The sequence below is a fragment of the Haemaphysalis longicornis genome, unplaced genomic scaffold (assembly GCF_048455015.1).
Source record: "Haemaphysalis longicornis isolate Haplotype H1 unplaced genomic scaffold, Haemaphysalis longicornis Haplotype H1 scaffold_6, whole genome shotgun sequence".
In the NCBI taxonomy this organism is placed as follows: domain Eukaryota; kingdom Metazoa; phylum Arthropoda; class Arachnida; order Ixodida; family Ixodidae; genus Haemaphysalis; species Haemaphysalis longicornis.
Window position 1 is genome coordinate 115928188 of NW_027526407.1, and position 14167 is coordinate 115942354.

The window sequence follows — 14167 nt, forward strand, 5'->3', positions numbered from 1 at the left end:
CGGTGGTCGTTCATTATGCAAAAAACTGTGCGCGGGGACGCGGGAAAATGTCATCCCTCTTGTGTTGGCGCCCGATGCAGGGATTTCTCGGGACCTCTAGGGGAGAATAGATATTAATCGCACAATGAATCGATCGAGGGAATGTACGGCAATAGTAGACGACAAACCTTAATATGAAGAAGCTTTTGAATAAAATTACATGCTACACGGGGAGTTTGTGAGGCCATAATATGGACTATTACAATATGTCATATTATTACAATGAAATACCGTTTGTTTGTATGTCCACGGCATGCTATTAAAGAGGTAACAGACCACCCTGGGAATAATTGGCGTATTCAAGGTAGGTTGTGGCCGTTACTACACCAGGGTGGCCAATCCTGCTCTGGTGAGGGAGTGCATTACTGGCAATGGTCGCCGGGGTCAGGCCGCACCCCAAGCCAATTTGTGCAATTCCATCAATACGCGGATTTTTTTTTAATCCGGTAGGAATTGTCCGGCACCGGGATTCGAACCACGGTCCTTCTGCACGCGAGGCGGGGGTTCTACCTCTACGCCATAAGTGTATTCAGAACGTTGGATTGGGAACAGGTTGGAGTAAGGGTTAATGGAGAATACCTCAGTAACCTCAGACTTGCTGAAGACGTTGCCTTGCTAAATAACTCGGGGGGCAAATTGCAAAGCATTCTGTTCGCACTGGGTGAACAGAGTAGAACAGCGGGCCTGAAAATTAATATGCAGAAAACTAAAGTAATTATCAATAACCTCGGGACAGCACAGCGGATTGAGATAGGTGGCGAGGCAGTGGAAGTGGTAAGCGAATATATCTACTCAGGCCAAGTTGTGAACCTAGATCCCAACCATGAGGCAGAAAAAATTAGAAGGATCAGAATGGGGTGGGGTGCATATGGCAGACATTCTCAGATAATGAATAGCAGCCTACCATTTTCACTGAAGAAGAAAGTGTATGACAGCTGCATCTTACCGGTACTCACCTACGGGGCAGTAACTTGGAGGCTCACTAAGAGGGTTCAACTTAAATTGAGAACGACTCAGCGGGCAATGGAGCGGAAAATGATAGGTGTAACATTAACGGACAAGAAGAGAGCGAAGTGGGTTAGAGAGCAAACTGGTGTTAAAGACATATTAGTAGAAATTAGGAAGAAGAAATGGACGTGGGAAGGGCATGTGATGCGAAGGCAAGATAACCGCTGGTCATTAAGGGTAACAGACTGGATCCCTAGAGAAGGCAAGCGTTGCAGGGGGCGGTCGAAAGTTAGATGGGCAGATGAGATCAGAAGTTTGCGGGGATAAATTGGTCACAGTTGGCACAGGACCGAGGTAATTGGAGAATAATGGGAGAGGCCTTTGCCCTGCAGTGGGCGTAGATAGGCTGGTGATGATGATGATGATGAGATCACCATGAGCTGTCATGCCTTGGAAATTTCTAAGGCCTCTGTGGCAGCCTCTGACGATAAATCCTGTTCCTGCAGGAATTAGACGCAACACATCGTATACAAATCGGGCAGGCAATATTCGAATGCCGACTGATGGTCAGATTACCCTGTTGACCCACCGCCAGAGGACTCCGATAAATACCCCGCGTTTATCGACATCGGGACAGAAAGCGACGTGGACGACCAGCAGCGAGCCGTACAAGAGCTGCGGGTCATGAGAGACTATCTGGAACGACGCTACATCGCCATGCCAAGCGGGAGAAAGCTCCACCTCTGCATTCTGCGTCAGGAAGTTGTTGCAAGCGAAGAATTTCAACCCTACATCTAAAACATAGTACCTTCTCGCCACCCCGTTGTGAGAGAAGCTTAACATCGAGGCACGATAAACCGTTATCGCTGCATCTTCATATAATATTAGACGATGCACAACTCGACCCTTTTAAATCCAACATCGCCCAATACGTTTCGAGCTGCTGTGGCTGCTGACGGCTACAACTTCACCAACTAAGCCCGCCGAACTTCTGCAGCCCATTGGTATGACATCGCGGCCCTTTTCCGTGCAGTCCGTTCTGATCAAACAAATCAAAATGAGCCTTCAATACACCAGGCATAGATAAGGAACTGGGAGAAAAGTGAATGTCTTTAGTCAGAGACCTCTTGGCGTTCTGCGTAGATATCACCATGCTCGCTACGGGGATTGCTAAAGAACTATCAAAATTCTTTACCCACGGAGTGGTGCGGCGACATGGAGCCCCTGTCGCAATCACGGACAGTGGAACGAAATTCGCAGTGGAGCTCATCAGACGCCACAAAAACATGGATCAATGGAAGAGTACCGAGTACAACCCCCAGAGGAACGGTCTAACCGAAACCTTCAACAAGAAGACCACGCACACGCGGTCTATGTACGCAGACGTTGAACATAACACGTTTGGCAAAATACTTGTATATGTCACGTTCGCGTACAATGCAGCTATTGGGAAAACTACGCAGATGTGTTCATTAGAGCTTGTCGGTGGTGTACAGCTAACGGCGATGGTTGACACCATGCTGCCACATGTAGAGGACGATGACCTCTACGCTTAAGACCAAGGATAACTACAGCTGGAAGAGAAGGTCCCGACAGATTGGTTTTGTACGCACTACGGACGAGGGGCTGGTGGATGCTGGACCCTATAACCTCCAACGTCGAGACTCCATGAATCACCCACGTGATCTTGTGTGTGCGTGGACTTCAATTTGACAATGCGGACTTAGTGAGAAGCTCGTCCGACGGTATTTCTGGCCATACAAAAATTTACGACCTTTTGGCCAACTCACCCACGAGGTTGTCCTAAACGAGCAATCTACCATGTTACAAAGACCCCCACGGCCCAATACCATCCATGTTGTTCCCTCAAGCCTTACCACGGCCGATGATGGACATTGTATGTAAACTACCGTTTTTGTTTAGTATCTGGTCGAAGGTGTTTTTTAGAGGGGGGAGGAGGTTTAATGGCACATACTATGCTTTGTTTTTTGTATACACATGTACTTTATTTCCGGAGTCTGGCAGCCCCCGGCTGTCTAATCTGATGTCAAAGCGCGTTCTCCCTTCTATTTGTTTTGCATGTCGTACAAGCTATCTAACTTGATATTGTGAGTGCTTGGCATTTTTGTCACGGAACTAGAATGTTCATCCTGGATTGTGAGAATTTTAAATATTAAAACAGCCTCCACAAAAGAACACCAATATAAATTTGCTGGAGGCAATTATTATAGAAGAAAAAATAATCATACATTTCAAAAGTATCCTAATGTTTAGGGTATGTGGCTTGTGTTATAGAAAATGTATTGCACATGAAGCGAGGTTGGTTTTAACCAAATTATTACGTGTTTGTGTGATCCCCTTGCCCCATCCGTCGATATTAGTGCGTGCCGTAGGAACATAATATCGTTTCTGATAGCAGTGAACTAACCGCAATTTTACCCAGGCATTTTACTTTCATACATGTCAGTTCGGTTTCCACATCTTTCTACACCTATACTATATTTGTAATGGTATGCTATATTTTCTTTAAATAGCAATTTTATTTATTACGTAATATTGATTACAAAGGGTCACCTGTAAAAAAGGTTTGCAGATAATTAGGACCCAACTTTACAATTGTTATCAAAATACCTATCCTATTTTTTTATATCGCTACAACTACACTAAACGCAGTGGCTGGTGCCCGCAAAGAGAGAACCTAATTTAAAATGGGTGACTAAAATAGCGCTGAAACTTATTACACATGTTTTATCAAAATTGCCCGTCGTGTTTTTGCATTTATTTTAAAGCTGTTAAGTGCATCGAATCGTGAAACCATACATCGGGAATCACGATTTCTTAAGACCAAAATTATCAGAACTGTCAAAAAACAGAAATCCCATTATTTTGTGTAATAATATTATTCTTTGTAAAGGAATGCAATTTTATTTGTTAGACCAATAAATGGAATGATTTAGACTTTAGTAATGTCAATAAAAATGACAGTGGCATGTGCTGGGGTGGCCGTTCAATATGTCAGAAAATCTTTCAAATATTTTACCAATAGCATCCAGTTTCTGGAGTACGTTAGACCAAAAGAAAAAAAATTGTGCAGCTTGTGGGGTTTCTAAAACTTCGGGTTCGGCAATGTTTTTTTAGGTCTCAGAAAGGATGTTGCCTCTAACCTTAACCTGTGAATAGCAGTACCGACCTATGAAGTGAAGCTTAACTCAGTTATTTTCAAAATTACAAAAACCTGCTTCGTAACAAGACAACTTAAATTTTACAGTGATTGGGGGTGGGGGCCTTGGATAAAATTTAAAAAATAAAAAACCAAGAAAAACGATATGCGCTGGTGTCAGAAATAACAGTACGTAGGTATAATTTTCCAACAATAATTTCACTGGAGGTTATCAATGCCGTCGCAAGTTTATATTATCTGGCGGTTACAATGGCAAGAACCATGGTTTGTAGAGACATTTTGGAAGGTGAAGACGCATTGAATGTGTTTCTGAATTACAACATTCCTTGCAGCTCTGGAAGTGTCACCCTGTGAGGCCGTAGGAGCGTAACCATTGACTGCAGGGTACCTCCTTTTCAGAACTGTCTTCCGTCAGATGAGTCTCTTTTATTTTCTCATCGCGATAACGGTAACCATGGCAGTACCGCTGCTGCAAACGCGTCGTCAAGGCATTCACAAATCAGAGACCCGCGGGCGGTTTGGAGCTTACTGAGGCTTGAGCGACATGTCATCGATTAGGTCGGTGCATAGGTAGGGACTTTTGGCTGGAACAGGCAAATTGAATTCGCCCCATCTGTGGTTTGTCATTGCCCCCGATAGCCTACGGTGTAACATGGGTACAGTTTCGATAACGTGTCGTGGCCACGTGCACAGAGTAGTAGTATCACCCCTTTATTGGTAAGGAGGGCCAAAGGCAGGTTTCGGGAAGAGAAGGGGAGTAGGGAAGCAGAATACATCATCTTTTACAGAGAAGTGGCAGCTTGAAGGGGCCAGAGTCGACCCCTCTACACTGGCCGTGCTAGGCCACTTTTGATGGCAAACAGCCCTATTTTGCGCACTAGAGGTTTCTTCCTAGCATGATAGTCTTCTGGAGTGCTTGCGGGCTTGTGGAAAATGCGATGATGCCTGACCAATGTTACGAGAAGAAGGAGCAATCCCGGAGAAGATGGCTGGGGCCCGAATATGTGAGGGTATTGCAGAACGTACATTTCAGGGGAAGATTGGGTGAGAGATATTTCGGATAATGTGCGAGGTGTAGGCGGAATTTGCTGGGAGCTTGTGGAGAAATACCTCACCGGCCCGTGGGATGGGACGAACACCGGTTAAGTATCCTTGAGGGGTGGCAGCCATGTAGTGGTTCCTCTTGTCGCGTTTATGTCGGAGTAACTGCAGGGAAGGACGTAGCGGTGAGGGAGTCGGCGTGCTGGGAACCAGCGGAGGTGTAATGATACTGTTCTCCTGTGCCGTAGAATGGGCGGCCTGTTTACCCGTGCTAGCTATCTTATGGCCGGTAACTCAATCAATCTGTACAGATACCCCGTTGCGATGGAGTAGGGCAACATCTATCAGGATTTGTTGTATGAGGGGGTTTAGAAAGGATGGGCCTGTGAGTTCTTGAACTACGCCGAAAGAGTCATGTGGAATGGGGACATCTGCGAGACGTCGAAACATAAGTGGTTGAGGGTACCGATGACTGTGTGGAGCTCAGCCTCCAACGGCATGATGTGGACAAGGTTGAGGCTAGCTGTGCCGCTGAGGTCTGGTTTCTCCGAGCAGTGCAAAGCCAGACCGATGGTGTGGTTCGTGACGCTGGCATCCGCATAGATGTCAAACTCACCGGGCAAACAGGACCGGTTTGGATTTTATAGGCGCTGTTTGCGCAGTGTGGAGTGACCACGCGGGACTGGTTTTGAAGGTGCATTAGGGGCGAGGTCAGGGAGAGCCCAAGAAGCCATTGGGCTTAACAGCTTGTGCACCTGAATGGGCCATTGGTTGTCCCAATGTGAGAGCACCAGTCCTTGCACGGTAAGAGTCAGCTTGAAGTGCACTTGCATTCGAGTTTCCTTCATTATCAGATCTATCTGGGAAAGCGGAATGGCTTGTTCTAGTGCTGTAATTCTTGTATGCCGAGGTAGGCCGGTGATGGTTCGGAGTGTGGCTCTGTGAAGTGTGTGGAGGAACTTGAGATTAGTCTGGTTGAAATCATATACGGTGGCACCATATGTTGGGGCACCGGTAGCCGCAGCACGAGCCATTGAACACATGAACTTTGTTATGCAACGCAGTACTTGTTAGACAGGCGTTTAATAAAGTGAAGCGTTTGTTTCCATTGCTTTTCAATTTGGTTAGCCGGACCTTTGGATTCTTCTGACTGCCCAGCGGGATGCCCAGCAGTCTCGTGTGATCACAAGTGGCGCAGATAGTGCTATTTGCCATGTGGAAGGCGGTTGGTTTCGTAGAAAGCGAAGACTTCGTTTTGTGAATGAGGAGTTGAGTTTTGTCAGGCGCCAACTCAAGCCCGAGTTCTCAGATGGCTCGCAAGGCTTGCGACAACTCATACTGTTCATGTTTTTGAGGTGACTACCTTCTGCCCCTATCGTAATATCATCCGTGTAGATGGCGAAACGGGCTGATGTGTCTTGATCGAGTTGACGAGCCGTATGGGTCATCTCCAGAATAAAAAGGACTGGTCGGAGTATAAACCCTTGAGGCACTCCTCTGTCCAGAAAGTAGGTATGGTGCGACCAGCCAGGATGGGAACCGTAAAGTTTTATGTCTACTCTGGAGAAAGTGGCGCACCCAGTCTTTAGTTTTTCGGCTGGGATACGCTTGGGCTAATTCCTCTAGAGTGGCGGTTTGACTGACACTGTCGAATGCCTTGCGGATGTCGACGACTAAAACATAGTCTGGATGGCCACGACGCTTTGTCGAGAAATTAATAAAACGATAAAAAAGCCATGGGCAGTCGTGTGTATGGAGATGTGGGTGAAAGCCGGTTTGGGATGGGTGAAACCAAGGTTGACCGTATTTGAGTTAGTATTGTATGCGGGCATGGATGAGAAGTTGTGATGTTTTACACAGGGTAGGAATAAGTGAAATTGTCTGCAAATGTGTGATAACATTTGGGTCTTTGGTTTGGGAATGGGATAGACGAGGGTGAGTGTAAGTAATCAGGGGCCTCACTCATCTCCCATGGCTTGTTCACACGGGCTAGTAGCCGAGTCAGGCTATATTCATCCATGTTTAGCATTCGTTGCTAGATGATGCCATCATGGTAGGTACAGAACGTAGTTTTCCCTGCATTATGGCCGCGCAGAGTTCTGCCAGAGTGAACGTAGAGTCTAGGTCCTCGCGTGAATCGGGGACCTGGATGACCGGTAGTGTGGCGGGCTGAGTGAGTGTGGCCGTGGGGAAAATATAGTGATAAGTGTGGAGAACAGTTCGCAAGGGTGGAGAACAGTGGTTGGCATTTTTTTTCCATTTCTCGGCGAGACCTCTGTATATTCGCCACTGCTTGGGGAGGCCAGTTCTTTGCGAAGTGGGGAGCACAAGTCAGTCCAATGGTCAATCATTATTTCCTTGTGATGCGAAATATTCAGTTTGTATTGATGGCTGATCTGCATCAGGTCTCGATGGCGATGACTATTATAACGGTAGCGGCGGATGAGCTGCTCTACGCCCTTTCACAGATTCGATAAATGCCCGTCAATGGCAGGAGTGTCTTCATGACAGCTGCATTTTTCGGAAGACGTGTGCGAGGCTTGTTGGACGCCAGCGATGAATTGCGCAAGATCGTGGTCCTCATGTGCATTGAGAGCTTGCTGAACGGCACACCAGACTGTTCAAATGATAGTTTTCGTCATGCGTAGTCGCTTGCTGCGTAATGTGAGATATAGGATAGTGGTCTCTACCCCACGTTGAGCTGTACGTGAACCAATTACGGATGAGGCATGCAGTGGTCCATGTCAGGTCAGGGGTGGTGTCTCGTTGAGATGGATGAAACCCCACTCCTGTTCCGCAGGCGAGGTCGTTAACGAGATGTAGATTGCAAATTTCAGCAGTTTCCTCTAGAGCCTCCCCTCTCTTGTCTGTATTGGTGTATCCCCATGGCTGGCTCATTGCATTAAAGTCGCCTCCAATAACCCAACTTGTGCAGGGACATTGAGACCAAAGTTGACTTATCCAATGAGAACTAACACTACGGAGTGATCCTGTTATGGCGCTGTAGTAGGCCGAGGTAACCACTATGGCTTTTTCTCTTGGTAGTGGAGCATGAGCGACCACGACTTCATGCTGAGTAGACGTGATGCTCAGCACAATGACTTGTCGGCTACCGAGGTCTGCACGGACCAGTACGGGCGCATAGCCAGGTGTGGGGGTGGGTCCGTTTGAATTACGATGCGGTTTGCAGGTAATACAGGGGCTGGGGTAGGTCGTGTGACCACGAATGGTAGGAGTTGGGCGAGTTTCTTGACGCAGTATAAATAGCGGTTAGATTTGCCTAATGTGCTGTAACAATGTGAAATGACTCTGCTGGTATCTGCGGCAATTGCACTGTAGAATAGTAAAAGTAGCCATTATTGCTGAATAAAGACTTTACCAGGGGGTTTCTCGCAAGCCTCTGTCTGTGTTAACCCTTCTCAAAAACGGTGCAGTAAGGCCTTTGTTTTTGCACGTGACTTTCGAGAAGACTTCGAATTTTACCGATGTCATCGTGCCGTGATGCACGTTCACGCTGAATGTCGGTTCGGATAGCGTGGACCCTGCGTGAGCTCCGGGTCAATTCTACCTTGTGATGTGAGAGTACGTTTGATGCCGGGGCTCCGAGCGTGCACAGAAGAACAAAAAATGTGGTTGATCCTGCTTTCATTGGAATCGGACAAAGAAGAAAGTGAAACCTGCTTTCAAATGATCAGTTGAATGTTTATTCTGCATCGATATGAACTTGCACATCGATATTTTTATTTTGCCGGTATGACACTGTTAGACTCATCAACATTAGACACTGGACTGCACGCGCCGGTACACTGCGTACATTCTAATGAAACAACACGCACTGGCAAACCATGCGAATGAAACCGAACGGGTTGCCAGCGAATCGTTTGGTCAACTCACGGTCCGCTGCATCGAAAGAGCATGATTTGCGGGGCTGTCTTATGGGTGTGATTAGCGAGCGACGACCTGCTGGCTCGTGGTTTTGGCAAGTGTGCGACCTCCGCGTTCCTGCTCATGGAGTGCACAGCAGACGGTTGCGTCGCGATGAGCTCTGGTGGCGCCACCTATCGGCGCTCATTAGCATTGTGATGCCCTACTTCGCTTCACCTGTCTTAGACGGCGCACGACCTAAATGGGGCAGGTTATAGGAAGAATATCTGGCGCCTTCATACAACTGTGTGCGCTTCAGCTCATAGCAAAGAGGGCAAAGCGTCTATGACCTCCCGTTGGGGCGACTGAGACCCCGGCTCGAGTCTTGGCGCACCCGCGTCATTGGGACTTTTTCTGATGATGTCATTTCCTTAACGGATACGAAGAAAGTCAGATCTTTGTGGATTCCGGACTAAAACACTTTCGTGTAAAAAGCCAGAAGCGAACTCTGCGTGTTTGTGGCGGCGGCCATAAGCATGTTTTTGGAAAATATGACCTGCCCGAAGGCAGTCACGGCCGACGTGGCTGCCAAGGGCAGCATGGATAGTTTCTTACAGAATGGCCATAGAAGAAGCGTGGCGTCCATATAGAGAGCAGGCTCTCCATCATGCAAAAAGTAGAAGGAAGATTAGTGGTTTAGGTTGTGCCGGGAAACATTTTTCACAAAACGTAGGCATGGTAAACAAACTTTCCAAGAGAGCTGGTCATGGGAAACATGCAAGGATCACGTGCGTGTGAGCGTGTTGTTTTTTAATATGAAAGTTCGTTGGTTTTAGGGTGGTAGGCAGTTATGTGCTTGGTTGCCAGAGCAATACTGAGGAAGGTCATCGGGGACAGCATAAAAGGTGAGGGCCCCAGTTAGTCGTAGACGTTGAGTGCTGTGGTAAATGACTATATGGTGTAGATATAGTCCGCGACTTCTCAAGTCCAGCACAAAATTTGGGCCATGGTGGTTATAGCAAATGGACTTCACAGTTGTTACAGAATTCAGCTCATTGCCGGAGACAGCAATTGTAAAAAGGCTGAGCAGGATTAGTCAAGAAAATCAGGGTTGTCTGTAGTTACCAACTGGCTGAAAATGGCGGGTAGGTTGAGAAGCTGGCTTGTTTTGTCACTTACCAGCCTCACCAGAACCAAGCGAGCGTCTGCCAGAGCAATAAATAGGGGATCAAGAAAGTGCCCCCCTTTTTTAAGTTCAATAATGACAAGCGGAGGTGGGTGCGGTCATGGCCGGACATTTAAAGACACATGTACTATATTGAAATGTACAGAACGTATGCGAGAAACTTGTGTTTGCTGGATGACCTAGATTCGCCGAGGTGGCTTTGTCGATGCAGTCAATCTTAACACTTTGCTACGGCATACTGTCCTCTAAACTCGGATTTTGCGTAACGTCGGCGCCGCCGCTTGCGCAGTGCGTGCGGCAAAAGGGCGTCTGCCCGCAATAAACCTTCCCCACCACAGGCACTCGCTCTAATTCGTCCACTCTAGTTCCGGTGAGACTGGAAAGCCCTTTAGTGGTGGGTTTTTGACTCCAGCCCTTCGTGACACCGGCGGAAAGACGACAAATGTCGGCTTAGAACACCTGCACTTTTAAGATGTCGCTCTGTCTGTTATTATCTGCCGTTACGTTCAGGTACCAAGCAGTTGCCTGTTTTCCCTTTGTTGCAACAGCCATGCGTCAGTGTGCCTTGTGTCTTATTTGGCCGCAATAGAGCAATTTATAAAAAATGATGCAATAACAGGAAGAGGATAGCTCATCCAAATGAGAAACGGCCTGCTTTAGTCGGTGTGTCGGGTCTCCGCAATACTGGACTGGGCTGGTATGTGTGGACCCACATCTAAATACGAGATTTATCGGTAAAAATTGTTTAAAGATCGCCGGATAGGAAATATCGCTGCTTTCGTTTTGTCTTTGTAACAATTATTTCTGCATTTACACGTAAAAACCATTGCGGCAGAAATTTGATTCGTTATGGTGGCGGAGCAGAGGAACTGGTGTTCACTCCACCTTCAAGGCGGGGTAGACCCGTGGCCGGCTCTACGAAGAAACAACCAGGTACTTAATCTTCCTTAAAGTATTACAGAAAGGTCCACCAGAGCTGAAGTGCGTCCGATTGTCCCATTTTTGATGTAGGGTCTATGCCCTCTAGCAAGGTACGATGTCGATGCCCGCCGAGAGACTGAAACGCAGTTTCCCGGACCGACGTAACAGCAGGACAGCTCCAAAGATATGTTCGGTCTTGCCTCTTGGAGGGCATGACTGCCACTGTAGAGTCTGGTTTGAGTGTGGGTTAATGAGATGAGACCATGACAGAAGTTGAGCAGTTCAAGCTTGGCAAAGATATACCTTATTTTGGTTTCCGGCGCCTGTCCACGCTCTGCTACCTATATGTTCTATGCAAAGTGCGCACATTCGTTTTTTCGCATGTCCTGTCGACGAGCATGCTATGGAAATGCGAAGCCTTTTGGTCTCTTTTGTAGAGTGCTCATGTCTTATGGACAGTGTTCTTGACTTTGTCACATATTTGCAGGAACAAGACCGATGCAGACAAATCCGAGAAAAGCAAACGGCGCCTTCAATTCGCCGGTGCTCATCTGTGCACGTGACTTTCTTCACCGCTTTTCCCCGCTTGTTTTGGTAAAGTATATTCTGGAATGCAGTTTAGCTTCAATAAAAGTTCCTGTCAACAGGAAGCTCACTTAGTTCTTTACTTTGGGACATCTGGTGGATGCAGTACGGCTATGCAACCACCCGCCGCGGTGGCTCAGCGGTTAACGCGTTGTGCTGCTGAGAACGCGGACGCGGGGTCGATTCACTGTCGCGGCGTCCGCTTTTCTGATGAAGGCGAAAAACAAAAAAACGCGTGTTAGAGATTTTGACGGACTCTAAAGATCCCCTGGTGGTCAAAATTAATCCGGAGCCCTCCACCTCGGTGCGCCTCGTCGCCTCTGTAGCGTCGGCGCGTTAAACCCCACAGACAAATAATTATTCTATGCAACCTAACCACACAGAGACTCGCCAAACCGCTCTAACCTGTGCCGCCCACCGACACCCAAATCATTACCCCGAGTTTAAACTGCTACTGGAGATGGTGAACAAAGAAGGCGTCACGACCTCCGTCATGGACAATGCAGCCACCATGACCAATTCTTCGAGCACTACCCTTATCCTTTAGCAACCCTAGTATCTACCCTCACTTCACGGATCGCCTTAGGACAATCATGAAAACGGCTGGGATTTGATTGAATACTCAAGCTTATTTGTACTTTTATTTCATCAAAACGCCGACAAAACACTTATTCAAGTGTTCTTTTACCCTGCAGATTTTCCTCGCATTTTGTTTGAGAATCATAAGTGCCCTTTGACATTCTAGGTGTTATACTAGACTTAGTTTTTCAAAACTTGCACGACTCTTGTATAGAAGGAACGCACAAGTAAGGTGGTGCAGGCACGCACAAAGAACCACAATAAAAGTGCGCTCGCATTCGTCGACGAGATAAAGAGTTCCTTCCGGCGAGCTTAACCTGAAACAAACTAAATGCAGATACCCGTAATGAAGCGTGAAACAAAAACATTTCGTTGGTCCTGTCCGTAATCCCCCAAAGCGATGGTCAAGTTTACTACGAACGATGTCGGAATATAAAAGACTGTACATCACTTCCCCGCAGTATTGAAGCCCCGCTAGTTTTGTCCTGAATAATAACGCAGATTTTGTTGGAGGCTTGTCCGACGCCCTTCTGGACCATCCACGGTGTGGTTCGAGAAATACAAACACTGTTCCCCACGAGGCCGCAATATCAAGCCGCTTCCCGCACTGATGGTATCAGGGAAGAAGTGCACCAAGCACTAGGACATCTACACCACCAGAGGCTACCATCCGACGAGCCGTACAAAAAGACGCACGCTGCGTCGGTTTGTGACCCTCTCCCGGCTGTCTCTGGATGCCCCTTCGCTGAGCACCAGTGTTCTTGGTTTCACGCCCGACCAGCTATCACTTAACACCCAATCCCGAGGAAGAGCGAGCCTTGACAAACTCCCGAATGTAAACCGATGTGCTTCTATTGTGGAGAAGCCGGCCACAACTTCGGGAGCCACAGCAACATATATATACGTCACTCCAACCAATATACGTGTCACCCCAACCGATGTCTAGGCTATCTCAATCGTTCGCTGTTGCGCTACCGATACTTGACGCCCGGCCTACAGAAAAGCGTGTACGTGACGTGTGAAAGGTCCCCCGGCCAACCAACAATAAGCAAAAAGTAGAGGCTTCAAAACGTTACGTTTTTACGACGAAACTTGGAATTCTCATACTTAGCCCGTTGCAATATTTGATTGTCAATTATATATACAAGCGCCATGTTTTTGGGGAGGATCTTGTACAAATGAATGACTAGTTATTCCACACAATGCATGACAAAAAATTAAATAGTTGTTGCTACCATGGAAGCCAAAGACTGACACAGTATTTTATTATGTGTTATAACACTTGAGTCAGTAAAGCAATCTTGAAATAAAACAAATTGAATAGCCAACCAAACATGCATCTGCATACGCATTTCTTGGTGTTTCTTTTTAAGTTTCGTTCTACAAACATGTTCCAGGCACAGGAGCACTTCTGCAATAGGCGATAAAATATTTGGTTGAACAGCGGTGTACCACCTGAATTCCGGCCTTTTATGTGTCCAGAGACGTTAATTAGCTCTACAGCTTTTCTTACTTTTGGGCGGTAATATTTATGGTTGTATTATTCCACATTTCGTATGTTAAGTTCATGTACGTTTCTTCATGAATTTAAAGAGAAATGTAGATATTTTGTGTGTGTTTTGTTTAGAAGCAGAATTATCTCTGCTATATAGCGCTGAGTATAGCATAAAACGGGCCTATTACAGTTCCTGAATTTAGGCAGAAGTCCTATGATTTGCTGCAGTTTTTGGTTGAACCCTGTTATCTTTAGGGTATTTAGAGCTGCGCACATATTACGAAGAATAAAAAGAACATTTATATATCAGAAATTTGTAAAGCTGTTC

General features: G+C 46.8%; 1 long non-coding RNA gene across 1 annotated transcript in view; it reads right to left on the bottom strand.

Moving 5' to 3' along the window:
- The window catches only part of LOC144141908 (uncharacterized), a 78670-nt gene that overhangs the window by 46091 nt on the left and 18412 nt on the right, over positions 1-14167 (bottom strand). The gene's annotated exons all lie outside the window — the stretch shown is intronic.